Source organism: Zophobas morio, unplaced genomic scaffold (genome assembly GCF_036711695.1).
Source record: "Zophobas morio isolate AGI-343-1 ecotype UQ-CSIRO unplaced genomic scaffold, CSIRO_AGI_Zmor_V1 ptg000108l, whole genome shotgun sequence".
NCBI lineage: Eukaryota > Metazoa > Arthropoda > Insecta > Coleoptera > Tenebrionidae > Zophobas > Zophobas morio.
Genome location: NW_026972213.1, coordinates 202590 through 216550, shown reverse-complemented (window position 1 = coordinate 216550; position 13961 = coordinate 202590). Strand labels below are relative to the sequence as shown.

The 13961-nt window shown below is 31.6% G+C and overlaps 1 protein-coding gene across 6 annotated transcripts in view; it reads right to left on the bottom strand.

Annotated features, from left to right (window-relative positions):
- The window catches only part of LOC135144640 (inaD-like protein), a 501533-nt gene extending 488544 nt beyond the window's left edge, over window positions 1-12989 (bottom strand). For 3 of the 6 annotated variants that reach the window (XR_010283205.1, XR_010283206.1, XR_010283204.1), the window contains exon 1: window positions 12867-12989. The gene's annotated coding sequence lies outside the window, so the exon portion shown is untranslated. The remainder of the gene's footprint in view (window positions 1-12866) is intronic. The other 3 variants (XM_064076688.1, XM_064076687.1, XM_064076686.1) reach the window with 3 other exon arrangements.
- Window positions 12990-13961: the final 972 nt, after the last annotated feature.

The window sequence follows — 13961 nt, the reverse complement described above, 5'->3', positions numbered from 1 at the left end:
TTCTGATTAGCACTTATTTAAATGTCAAAATAATTCTTTGATTACAAACCAGTTCACTATATTTACGTTCACTAATAACTGTGTAAAGTCTGAACAGCCTCCTTGTGTTTTTATTTGTCCATAACCCCAGATAGCCACCTGTGAATCAGGATGTTTTGAAGAGTGCAGCGTCACTAAACGTAATCATTCCCACATTAACGTGTTCTTGTGTAAACCAACCAACATTTTGGTCCATTCGTCTCAAATAACGCACGAAACAATTACAGCACAATAAACATACAAGCAAAAATAGTACCGGGTGTTAGTGATTACGCAATATTTTTAGCTGCATTGAATATCACTCGAGTGTTTGGCAGTATACATAAAATCGAAGCAAAATCTAAAGCACGTCTCAAAGAAATAAAGACGTTTGTACTAATCTGAAACGTACAGTCAAGATAAAATGTGATTTATAATGTTATTCGCTTGCCGTATTATCTCGTCCTGGACGTCCATTAAATGTTTTTGCTTTAGTTCGTGGATTCATGGCTTTGTAGGACACGCTCTAAATAAAAGTGATTACTTTTTTTATCGTAGCGGAGCTTTGAACAATACTTGTAGAAATATTTCTTGTTGACAAATTTCATAAGAAATAAATCAGAATTATACCTTGAAATAGAACAATCGTCGTTAACATGAAATTTCTCACTATTCATTATCAGAACTCATTTTTAAAGAAAGGTTTTTTTGAATGTATTAACTTGGATATGTAAAATCTATCACATTCGTAATATCATTGTATTTTAGATCTTTCAGCAAAACTAGACAGTTTTTTCTTAAACAATCGATAAAATATACATTAATTTCTTGTGTAGGTACTTTTACAAAGTGAGAAAAAGAGCAATTTAATGATTATTGTGAACGATCTTCTCAACTTTCAAGCGATTATAGGTAGCCAAGCAGAGTTTTTGTCTTTGCAAAGTTAAAAAAAAATATTTGTAGGGATTTTAGTGTGAATTGCAACAGTTTTATCGTTTATAATCTATACAGATATGTTTATAGCAACCTGTATCATTACGCTTAAAAACAACGGGGGATTACTAAAGCACACAGTATGCTGCATATTTCATGAAAGATTTACAACAAGATTTTGAAATGACGTTATCGATTGTTTGGAGGGAACGTGTAAAACAAACGCTAGTTATTGATCTCGCTTATTATTCAGCGAACCAGACATAATTATAAAGTATTTTAAATGGCTTGGGCATTCAAAGAAGCAAAGATGGTTTATTAGAACATTCTGTTATTTCTACAATCGTGGTTTCATTTAGCGTAAAATCACAATGTGGTTTTTGGTATGTGGAATGGAAAACTTCCAGATTTCGCACACTGTGGGAAGTTTCAAAGGCTGCTGTTACCAAACTACTACATTAAACTAAACTGTTTCCAAATGACGGAGTAAAGTTGAAACAAATATTTAATTTATTTGATACGCTCTTTGTAAGCCAGAACACACCAAAAATTAAAAACTTAAAAAAACTGGCAGATTTCAAATCTGAAAAGACAAGAGTAGCGAATTCGGAACAAATTCTATTTTTTTTTTTTTTTTCAAAAAAGCAAGTGATGAATAATTCTTGTTCACAAATGTTGTTTTTTAATGTTTTAGGCCTGCGGGGCTTGTCGTTCACATGAATTAAACAAATTCGAAGTACAAGGTGGTTAAAAGTTAGGAAACACTTAGCAATTTAACGTTTCCGGGCTATTTTAAGGTTACCATGGCAACGGAAAGCAAAAAGCACGTATGCCGAACTTCTCTCATCCTGGTGAATGCGCGAAGGTCATCAAAAAAAGCATGAGTGCAAAAAAATTATTATAGCTCATTATCAACGGGAATAAAGCTGTCTGAGCAATATACGAAGTACTAAATTTGTTAATGTTTATACATCCGAAGAATGTCACGTAGACATTTGTTTGATTTGAATGAGTTTATCGTCTCAAAACAGATGACTAAAATTATTTATAAGCCTCCATTGAACACAATATTCTGAATGTTATTATTATTATTCTTTCCCTGTATATGCAAATCCAAAAAATATGAATGGAATGATAAATCACAAGTACAAATTTTTTGGACGGGATAAATAAATATATTTTGATTAAAAATGTATCATGCTTATCATAACTGTAAATCATTTGCAAGATTTCAAAGCATTCGCAGACTTGCAGATTCAAAATTAAATTGCAAAATGTTGTTTTATAGTTTTGATTTTTTCCAAAAATCTGGATTTTTCGGGTAAAAACTCAATACGTAGTCGTAAACTACATGTGTAGGACTATGCTATTTCATACAATTTAAAACCCATTTACCATGTACAGTTTTGAAGTGACGTCATCACATTGTTGGTGGAGATGATTAGGCAAATTTTGGTTGGCGTTTTACCATCTACATGATATTCGTAATATGAACACAAAATTTGACAACAATCGGCCCAGTACTTTCGGAGGTTATCTGTCTAATAAAAATCCGGGACGGCAGACAGACGGACAGATAGACGAAAACGGGAGACCCATTTCTTCGTACTCTAGGGGTCATGAAAGGTCGAGAAAATGTAAAAGTAGAGAGTCGGCCGACGGACTCAATTACAATACTTCCTGAGCGTAAGGGAAAAACAAATTTACCACTTTTGTATACAATTGTTAATATCCATTATAAATTTTACAACAATTAGATGAATCTTTGGCCACATATGGGATAGACAATGCAACTCGCTAAAATATATAATAAGCATATTACGAAAACGTAAAAATATATATATTTTTAATTCATAGCTATGTTCATTTTTATGTTTTGTAGAAAATAATGGCTCTTGCGACTCGAGTTGAAAGTCGATTTTTTCGTTCGCTGCGCGGCTCGCGAGACAATACTAAACACACGATAAAAGTATGACTTTAATGTTTTGTTGCAAAATATACTATTTTCTCTAATATATTATTACCATTGCTGCGTTAGCTTTTTTACGATCTTAAATTACACGAATTAGCTTCATTGTGAAAGTACTCAACAGAACGAGTATTTAGTATGTGGGTAAGCGGGTAAGCGGGTAAGCGGAGAAAAATGTTGTTACCTCGGTGGCAGTCGAACCCACGCCTCTCACTTTTCGGGCAAGTATCCAGACCACTAGACCACGAGGCGACGTATCTTTCTCCGCTTACCGACGTGTTATTGTGCCACCACAAGTACTTAACTCTCACACAAACAGACTATATACTTAGATATATTACATATTCATGAACTTAGCTGAATGTTGTGGAAAATATCGGGCAAGCATTATAATTGTAATAGTCATCTGTGAAACTAAATCCTTATGCGTTCTCTGAAATGATACTGCTGCGTCTAAAACTACATTATGGAAAAGTTTTTAACAAAATTAATTTTAATTATCTTTAACTTTCTAAACCTAAAACAGGCACTCATAAAGGCAACAACTAAAATCCTAATAAACCGATTTTGAACTCATATTTACATCTTATAAGCTTCCTTTTTTTGTTTTCTTGCTTATTGTCACTTCCTTGAGAAATAACCTTTTTCGTTAAAACAGCACGAGCAACATTAATATTAAAATTTAAGAAAATGAGATCTAGTGTACGATTATCCTTGTTCAAAACATTGTTATACTGTAGCATATCAAAAAAAGCTGCCAAACTCTCAAATTGCTGAACTTTGTTACTTTTTAAACCTTTTCTGTTAGCTTGTTCCCAGAACCCAGGAATGTTAAAATCACCCAGGATTAGAACTTTCGGGTCATATAAAGACTGCAGTGATGTAATAGAGTCTATAAAAGAAACATATTCCACAAAGGGAAAATTTGGTGGAGCATAACCTATTATAATGAAGAAGCCTGATTTAGCATTAATTTTATATTTGATGCCTACGACATGCTAAATCCTTCCCAAGAATGACTCGACTACAAATTATATTGCTAGCCTGTTAACTCTAATCATCATTAATTTTATAGTTTTAGTAATACGAATATTTTCGTCTAAAGTTTTGCCTCAAATTAAAAAAAAATGTCAATCCATTGAATGTGTAACCTGTATTTGCGGAGAATGGAAAATTTAGTATATACCCATAAGGATTTACGTGGAAAAACTTTGGGTCCTGTTAATAAGTTTTCTAGCAGGAATTTTCAAGTGAAATATGGCGGTATTTTAGACTCGTATTTTACAAATCAATTTCACTTTCTTTTATCGTATAGCAACTACACATAAATAGTACACACAATGAGTGAGTACATTTCGAAAGTAAAACAGTTTTTTTTTTATGTAACAACATCATAACTGAAATTGTAAATATTTCTGAACTAACCTTAAAAATCAGATATTTGTAAATTATCACACCACAAATTTGTTCCAATTTTTTTGTGGAAAATTGTTTTAAAGATAACATCAAATATAAATTTGCGGTTATTTTTTATCCTTTTTCAGAAATAATAGATATCGATAAAAATAATGACAATATGTTTTTCAAAAACCCTTAACATAAACATTTTTCCATTATCGAAGGATAAATAAGTACTAGTTTGATCATGATATTCTGTTGTGAGGAAATTTCACATAGCGACACATGACTTTTTACGACGATCAGCAAAAGCTAATGTGTAAAATCTAGAGATAAACTTACAATGCTAAAGGTTGGGCAGCTCAATGAAAATTTGTAGACTGCAAATTCGATTTCCTTAGTACACCAGTACAGCATAGTTCAATGCTTGTGTAGCATTCTAAATTATTTAACCTTGTATGCTTAAGGCAAGCAAACTAACATAAGTGAATGCTAAACAACCATTGAAAGATATATTATATACCGATGGGACCTAAGGAGGCCGAAGCTGCTGAAGAGATTTTTAGAAGTTTTCCGCAAAATTTGTGACAAAATTGAATCCATCGGTCACTACCAACATCTTCTAAATTTAACTAATGTTAAATAAACGTCTGGTCCGTGTAAGAAATCTTTCCTCCGACAGAGTCTATTAAAGGTTAAAGCTTTCCATAATTCAACTGGAGATTACCGATGTATATATGAGTTAATAATAGGAGTAGTTACTATTATCCGCATTATTGAAAAAATACCCGTGAATTTAATCGAAATAAACTAGCCAATAACAGAAATTATTAATGCTTATGTATAAAATCGATTTTTCTATGCGTGATTGTCTCAGACGTAATCAGTCAAAGACAACATTTTCCCAAGACATTGTGAATTATTAATAATAAAATAATCAATGAACAATATTCGTGACACCGTTTGAACTTTTTTGCAGGAGTTTTCACAGTAAGGCAATTATGTATGCGTTTAAATTATCTCTACTAACTGTAAAACTGAGTTATATTCATTTAAAATTGAAATAAAAAAATTGAATGAAAGTATGCATAAAATACAGTCAAATTAACGGGACGGAGTCTGCCCGCAGCAAAACATTCGAACACAATTTATCCATAGGCTACATCCAAAAAAAAACAATTCGAAATTTTGTTTGGTAATTTCAACACAAATATCACAAACAATGTTGAAAATGGCAGAAAACAGCATGGAAACTATTTACTTGTTGAATAAACTGAAATGTCTGAATTGTTAAAATTATTAAATACATTCCATAAACTTTTTTTATTTTAACTCAGCCATGTACATATATGTATGTATCATAATTATTAATTAATAAAAGCTACTATTTTGTCTCTACAATGTCATCTACACTGTTTATACCTTTAGACGAACAACATAAAGTACAGAAGTACTCATTGAAGGTGCGAAATGACGACAAAAAGTGAAATCCCACAACAGTAGTTTCTCTAGATATCGTTAGGAACGTAAAAATCATAAACATTTTTATTGTGTAATAAATATCTGTTTTATGTCCACATTTTGTTTCAGTTTGTCTGTTACTAAAGAAATGTTAAAGATGTTTACCAGATATTTTTATTTGTATGTTGTATTAAAATTTTAGATTGAGAGTGAATTCCATAAAGGTCTAGACATTAAATGTGACACCATGTAATTGCCAAATAAAATAACCCCATTTTCATCAGAAGTACCAGTTTGGTTAACGGCCACATCGGTAATATTGCACTACACTCCTTATATGTGTTTGATTTCCTTAACTTCATAATAAAGTTTTGTCAACTTCGATTCAGCTTCCTTCGATTGCCAATTACTTTCTCTGATTTTCCCATACTTTAGCAGACTTTCCAGCTGCTTATAGCTTTATTATTAACTTTCCATATTTCTACGCTAACTATCCTTGACATATTTTTCCAGGCATGTTGAACAATGTCCTCGCCATATTTATTTAACGAATAAAAGTATATTTTTTGTATCTTACTAGTTTTATTCAAGTTAACATCACAAGTAGCATTTTATATATCAATATATAACACTGCTTTATATGAATTTAACCAATCAATAAATCGAAATTGTTTAACTAAAATTTAACAATATTTTATTTACTCACCAGATTAAAAGCTGTATTTTATTAGGACAAAATTTATTTTGTGAAGACGTATAAAGCATGAAGGCGACCGACCTGAATTCCTCTTATTTCTAAGTGCAACTAATAATAATTAGACTTTAAATACAAGAATGTGTTGTGAAAATTAACAAAAAATATGTTGTTTGTTTTTGGCAAATTTAACAAAGTTCCTCGACTAGCAGCAAATTAATGAGGACAGAAAAAACTAAAGTAGTTATAAATTTTTACCCAGAACGTCCAAAAATGATCTTGAATTGACTTTTACCAGTCGAAAAAAAAACTATGATCATTATTTTTATTTTCATCCTCATCATCATCACTTATCAATTTATTGTCACAAATTTATGTCGCACGTGAACTTCATCTTTCAAGACCAAACTATAGATATAGAAAACACGAAATAATGCATAACCCCAAGCAGCAGACTGTCGTCTAATTCACGTCAATTTTTGGTCATAACTCGTCGGCGACGTCATTCGCCCAAAAAATCACGTGATTATGACGAGATTTTTATGACTTACTTCTGACGTCAATTAATGACGTCAAAACGCCGTCTTTTCTTCGTCATTTTTTATAGATTATATGATCAATTAGATGTGGGTCGTCGTATTCTTTAAAAAGTGGCCTTCATAATGCTTAATTATTTTTAGAGCTAAACATACAACGCCTTTATTAGAAATACACCAAAGACAAGTTTTTTTATTCTAATAAGTTCTAATAAAATAATTATTTCTGAAAACTTGTTTACTCTGGAAGTGTTATTTTGTAAGTACCTGCTTGGCAAATTATAAATAGAACATCCGGGGTTGAGCGTATAATAGTGAAAAGACCCTACGACACAAACAAAGTCATAAAAATTCTTTGTCCATTGTCCCTAAAACAGAACAAGGTTTTGAGGAATTCCTTCCTTGAATTTTGATTTTATAAAGACGTTTATAAAGTGATGATGGTTATCAAAAAAATTAGAGGGTGATTTAATATTTAGTTTTATTAAATTTATTTCATCTAATGAAAAAATAATGCTCAACTTCCGTACAACTTACTATACAATACATCAGATGTTTGAGGCGTGCATTCAGATTTTCCCTTTTTTCGGTATTTATGTTTATTGCACTTCACAGTGAAGCATTCCAATATTTCCAGTTGGTTCTCAACCACCGAAACTTTCTCGTGTATCCGTTACTCACTTCATTTTTAACGCAGTTTTGTGAAAATTTCTGCCATTCAGTGTGGGTTGTACTTATTTAAACTAGGTAAGTTAATATCTAATAAAGTAATCATTTTACTTTTTACGTGTTTCTGTTATTTTTGATAACTGTACGTAGATAACAAAAGCAGTTTTTTCAGATAAGCTGGAAAGACCACCATTAATCACTGAAGATACTCCCGCTGATTATTATGAAGAACTTACGGTGATTGTTTTTGAAAATAAGGCGCCATAAAATACTGCAAAGGTATGATACTGCAATTTTTTATGAACTTAATGCTAATGAATATAATTTTATTCTAGATTTGAAACAAATACAAAGCACATGTGCGAAACGAAAGAAATGCTAAAGGAAACGAGTGAAAAAATCTCCAACATGGAAACGTCATCAAATCTGACAACTGAAAAAGAAAACAACAATAGAAGTTATGCCGCCAAGACCACACCTAAACAAATTTTGACGAATTACAAGATTATCTTTGCCTATTAGAACAAGCAGATTTCTTTGTAAGTTAAAAAAAATACAATGAATTCATATATACATATAACATAATATTGGATATTATATACAGGTAGATGTCTGTAATACTACGATACTTTTTGGTAACTTACTATACATGGCACATTTCGCTTCATTGTAAAAAGTATCGACAACGAGATTTTCCTGATAGGCTATACGTTTTTGTCAATGCAACCATTTTACGATTATCCGTTAGCTTCAAGTAAATTTAGCATTTTTAAAATGCAGAATTTGTCTTCTGCTTTAAGCATCCCTTAAATTTAATAATACCCAAATGCTTGCTATTGTCCATTGACGAAAAAATTATTGCATTTCCATTAATCCATGCAGTCTTAACGGGTTTTTCTTTTCAGTGCAATAAATTTAGGCAAAATTAAAAAACTTAGGTTATTAATATGATTGTTAAAACAGAATTAATTCTTAACGGTACTTTTTTGTGTGTTGGGGGCAGTCAAGTCGTCGTGAATTAGAAAGTTTTACAGTGCATTTTTAAATCAAGTAACAGGTAACAACAATGCGATTCAATTGTCTTTTCCCTTTATTCTAGGTTTTTTTTTTATTTTTTGTAAATAGATTTCTTTGTGTTTTTAAAACCGATTTTTCTTTAAATAGCATATTTTATTGCAACGTTTATTTTTGTTTACCTTTTTTTTGTTTGTGTTCTTAGGAGTGGTTTATCTTTAATTTGTTTAATTGACATATATTTTTTTATTTGTTTATTGAAGTTCATTGTTGGTTGTACAGAATTGTAGTACATTTAATTGTTTTACACTAATAAGTTGTTTTAACTTTAATTAATATATATTTTGTTTTGGGATTTACCTGGTGATTATACCGAATTATAATATTTTATTTAAGGTAAACAATACAAAAATATACAATTATTTCAGCGTTTTATTTATTGCATCTTTTTTTCTAAAAATCAAAATATAAAAAACGTCTTAAGATGGACAATAAATGTCGTCTCTAAGACGTCAGTACATCACGTCAATAGTTTGTTACAAAATGACGACTCTAAGACGCCAGTACATCACGTCAATAGTTCGTTAGAAAATGACGTCATCTGGACGAGACATTTGACCGTCATTGGTACGTCAATATCACGTGAAATCTTTGGTCACTATGACGTAATTGATGACCATTTATTCACGTGAAAAAGACGACATTATGTTGCCTGAGACAGACACAACAAAAAAAATATTATTTCCATTCGACAGAAAATTGTACCTAATTGATTATTATTTTTTAAATAATATACTTTACACACATTTGATCGACGAATTATAAAAAAAAGTTGATATACTTCGATAAAATTCTATATCAAAAGAAAATATGGATAAACTAAAAATTTTAAATTGTAAATTTGTCTTTTTACGCCACGACAGATGGACAACGCATGAGCAAAATAAACGTCACAGCGAGAATTGACTATCTTCATTTTCGGTGGTAATTTTTGGACGTCCTGTGCTTGGTTTCCGTATTATGTATAGACTCAAAATTTTAAATTTTTCGCTTTTAGAAATTATCTGTCTAAGAAAAATCCGGACAGAAGGATAGACAGACGAACAGATAGACAGACAGACAGACAGGCAGACAGACGGAAACGGGAGACTTATTTCTTCGTACTGTAGGTGTCATTAAAGGTCGACAAAACGTAAAAATGTTGTCGGTCGACGGACTCGATTACAATATTTTCTTCGCTTATGCTCGGGAAGTAAAAAAGAGGTTAGTTTTTCCTTCAAATTCATATTTATCTACTGGAGCTCATGCTGCACACTAAATATAAAAATTGGTCGATGGTTATTTCAACAGAACTTCCCTCGCCCCTGAAGTGCTACCGCTTTTATACTAAATTCACTAACATCATGTCAATTTCACAATATCTTCATCTGATTCTGCGTATCACATGAAGTCAATAATCACAATTTAGAAAACAACAATGAAATAAAACCGATTATTACGCCACATTTAAACGAACTATGTAAAGTAGGTTGTAGAAAATTTTAATTGGGCTTTCTTAAGTATGTAATAAGTAATAACGTCGGCTATTAATAGTTGCTTTCCTGAAAAGTGCCATAAACTTGTTGCTAACAAAATATCCTGGCACAATACTAAATTGAAACGAATGCCCGGTAGTTTAAAACTATTTTATGATATTAGTAAATTAAGGCTAATGAAATAACAAATGATGCACTAAAATCATACAAATGTTATGTAAGACGAAAATAACGAAGGCCAAAATGGAGGGTAATAAATACCTAATGAATATGTTTTCAGAGACACCCCTGAGGAAAATGCGATATAGAATGTAATTATTTAAAAATAAAAATACCCAACCTAGATGTTGAATGTTTCAACAGTTATTTTTCTTCCGTTAGGGGCTTTAGATGTTCCCGATATTGATTCGTTAAGTGATCTGAACAGAAAACAGACCTGTCGATTGAAATTTATAGAATACAGTTTTAATCAAATTGAAGATGCTATAAATTTATTAAATAATGCCAGCAGTAGAGATGTACATGGTATTAACTCCAAAGTATGTAACTAAATCTTAAAAAAACATGATTTGTTAATTAATAATTAAATTAAATCGCCCGATTGATAATAAATTATATTAACCATATCAATTCGGATTCAGGAATCATATGTCAACAACTTAACGAAACAAGAAAGCATTTGAAAACGTATAGTATGAAAAACCTTGTTACTTGTAATTTTCATTGTGGTAGTGCAATAAATAAGATCCTAATTATCACAAATATTGTTAGCAAAAATTACCGCGAATCTGATCACAAGACAAATACGGAACAGCATAGGAATCCGTTCTAGGATCCATATCTTTCTTAATTTATATTAGTGACATGCCAAATATGAATTTATGGTACGTGTGATCATGGATAAAAACAGTGATAACAATATTAGGAAGTTAAATATCCCTTACAGCCCTCAAAAATTATAAAAATGAACAGAATAATAATAATAGTTTTTAACCAAAAAAGAATTAGTTAAATTGGAATTAATTGTTTCCCTGATGTTTTTTTTTACAGATATTTTGTTAAGTAATGGTTTATTTTACTTGTTTTTCTCATACTTATGCTGTTTTAAAGTCAGTCCCTCCACATAATTAGAGGTTTGAACTTTAAAATAGATATTTGGATAAGTGAATACTGCTGATCATGCTAGTGAGGCGCTATTACCTTATGTCAAAACTATGAAATATAAATAAAAAATTTACATGGTCTCTTTTAAGTACTTATTGTACATTTTACACATGATGTCAAAATTTTAAAAATAAATTATCAATTTAAGAAAAACAAATAAGTAACTGTTTTTTAGCTACTGAAAAAACGATATATTAATTAAGATTTTCGATTTTTCATACAGTTTTACTTCAGTCAAGAGGTCCAAGAAATCCCAAAAAATTGATGACATCTTTTTTGGATTTATTTTAACATTACATATTTATGTATGTTTATTTAAACTTATAAAGAATAAAATTCGCAGTATCAAATTGTGTAATTTTTCGAAAAACCTGGACAGGTTTTATTGTACGTCAAAGGTAAGGGAACTTCTGTCGAAACAACATTCGACCAATTTTTTTATTTTCAAACCTCGTGACTTGCCAGTCGTTACGCTTTGCAGAATAATAATTGTAATGCATTTTCCACTACATATTATTTATAGTTAATAAATCCATCATTTTTGTCGATAGAGTGCCAACTGACGATATAACGCCCACCTTCCCCTTATTACTGTGTTGGTACGCCAAATTTTAAGCATTTACTGCTTCCGTCTGAGCGAAACAAATTTACAAAACGTAATCGACAACGTATCACAATAATTGCTACGTTCATAATTTACTTCAAACGCCTATTATTCCAAGAATAAACGTCGTTTTACGAAAAAATGAGTAAATAGATTTATTATTTCTTAGGTCTATTCTATTACATAAGACAACAATATCCCCAATTTAATACAAAGCTATTATGATGATAATATCTTTCAAATTTACGACAGGTACGTCGTAAAAACAAAATTGATATGGAGATTGAACACAAAATAATGGAGGAAATCCGCAATATATATTATATTCAAATTCCAATCCGGTTTAGTAAGATATTGTTTAATGCAATCAAATTTCCATTATGGCACTCAGCCAGAGCTTTCAGTAATATGAATCGTCTCGAATTATAAGTATTACCTACATACATCTAATAATATAGCGGTAACATTAAGACAGGCTAGCTACATTAGCACGATTTTCCCGCAAAAAGCGGACGGCCGACTCTTGCATTCCTCCCTAATTGAAATAAAGCGACAGTCAAGCTAACTTTCTCAAATGCAATAAGTGAAGCATAATGCAAATTAAATGAGACCATCCTCATGACTATTTCATCTCCCCATCCATTTACTACAAGGTATCGATTTCAGTTGCATATTTATGAGTGTTGCGTTTATTTCGGTTCCAAAATCGTCTCATTTAATTTAGAATCAGCATGGTGATGATGATTTTCTTGGGAATCCGGGTCTCATTTCTGCAGAATTGCAACATGTGCCTGGCTCTTAAATCGATAATAAGGCAGGTTATTGAGAATTGTAAACACAGGGCGCCTTGACAATGTGCATATAAACAAACCTTATGCCGAAACGAACGGGGAGTCCCTTAATTTAGCGACATCGAGGATGATCGGCGAAAGGTGCAACTACCGACAAGAATACAACACCAATGAACGGACAAAATCGCGCGTACACACGTCGCGACGCCTTCGCGAACTGAGAAGGGGAATCTGGACAAGGGCATTATAAACAACGCGCAGGGCAACTATGAACGCTCAGGGATTCTAAAACTGTCAGCTGCAAAGCGCAGTTTTCAGGAAAAGCTGTGGAAATAGTAAATTTTAAACTGCAAGACGCTTTAATACAGCTTTATCTTCATAGTTTCAGTTGATAAACGACGACAAGAAGAGAATCCGCTTCACTGCATGATGCGCCAGTCGCAGAAATGCACCCTGAACACAAAACTAAAAGGAAGTTACCACTGGTAGCTCAAATTTATTGTTTTTATTGTTATTATTATTCAACATAGGGTTGGACAGATATATGAGACATTGTACGGTAAATATACGGACACAAATACGTACAGATCCGTTATATTATCTGTTTTCTAAGTGCAACAGGAAATAGTTCTTTGCAATGACGCCAAATAAAGCCCCAAATTTCTAACGCCTTCTTTGAAATATATACATAATGGCTTTTAAACGACAGTGTTAAATTGAATATGACGCCTAAATCTTTAATTTCAGAAACACGATTCACAGAATTATTATTAATATGATAGTCAAATCTAATGCTAGACTTAATATTAGAAAAAGAAATAAGATAACATTTCTTGGAGTTCAACGGTAACAAATTGTTATTACACCAACTTAATGCATTATTAAGATCCATTTGCAGGTCTTCAGCATTCCTATGACAACGAATAATTTTAAAGATCTTCAAGTCAACAGCATATAGTAAATAACAAGAAATGGCATACTAAGTCATTTAAAAACAAGAATAAAAGAACGGGTACACAATTCGTACCTTGCGGAACACCAGAGGGCACGTCAAATTAGCAAGATAAAAAATTACCAATACGGACCTGTTGACTCCTGCCTAAAACAACCGACGACAACCACTTAATCGTGTTATCTTGAAAACCAAGCTTATCCTACTTCATAATTAATAATTT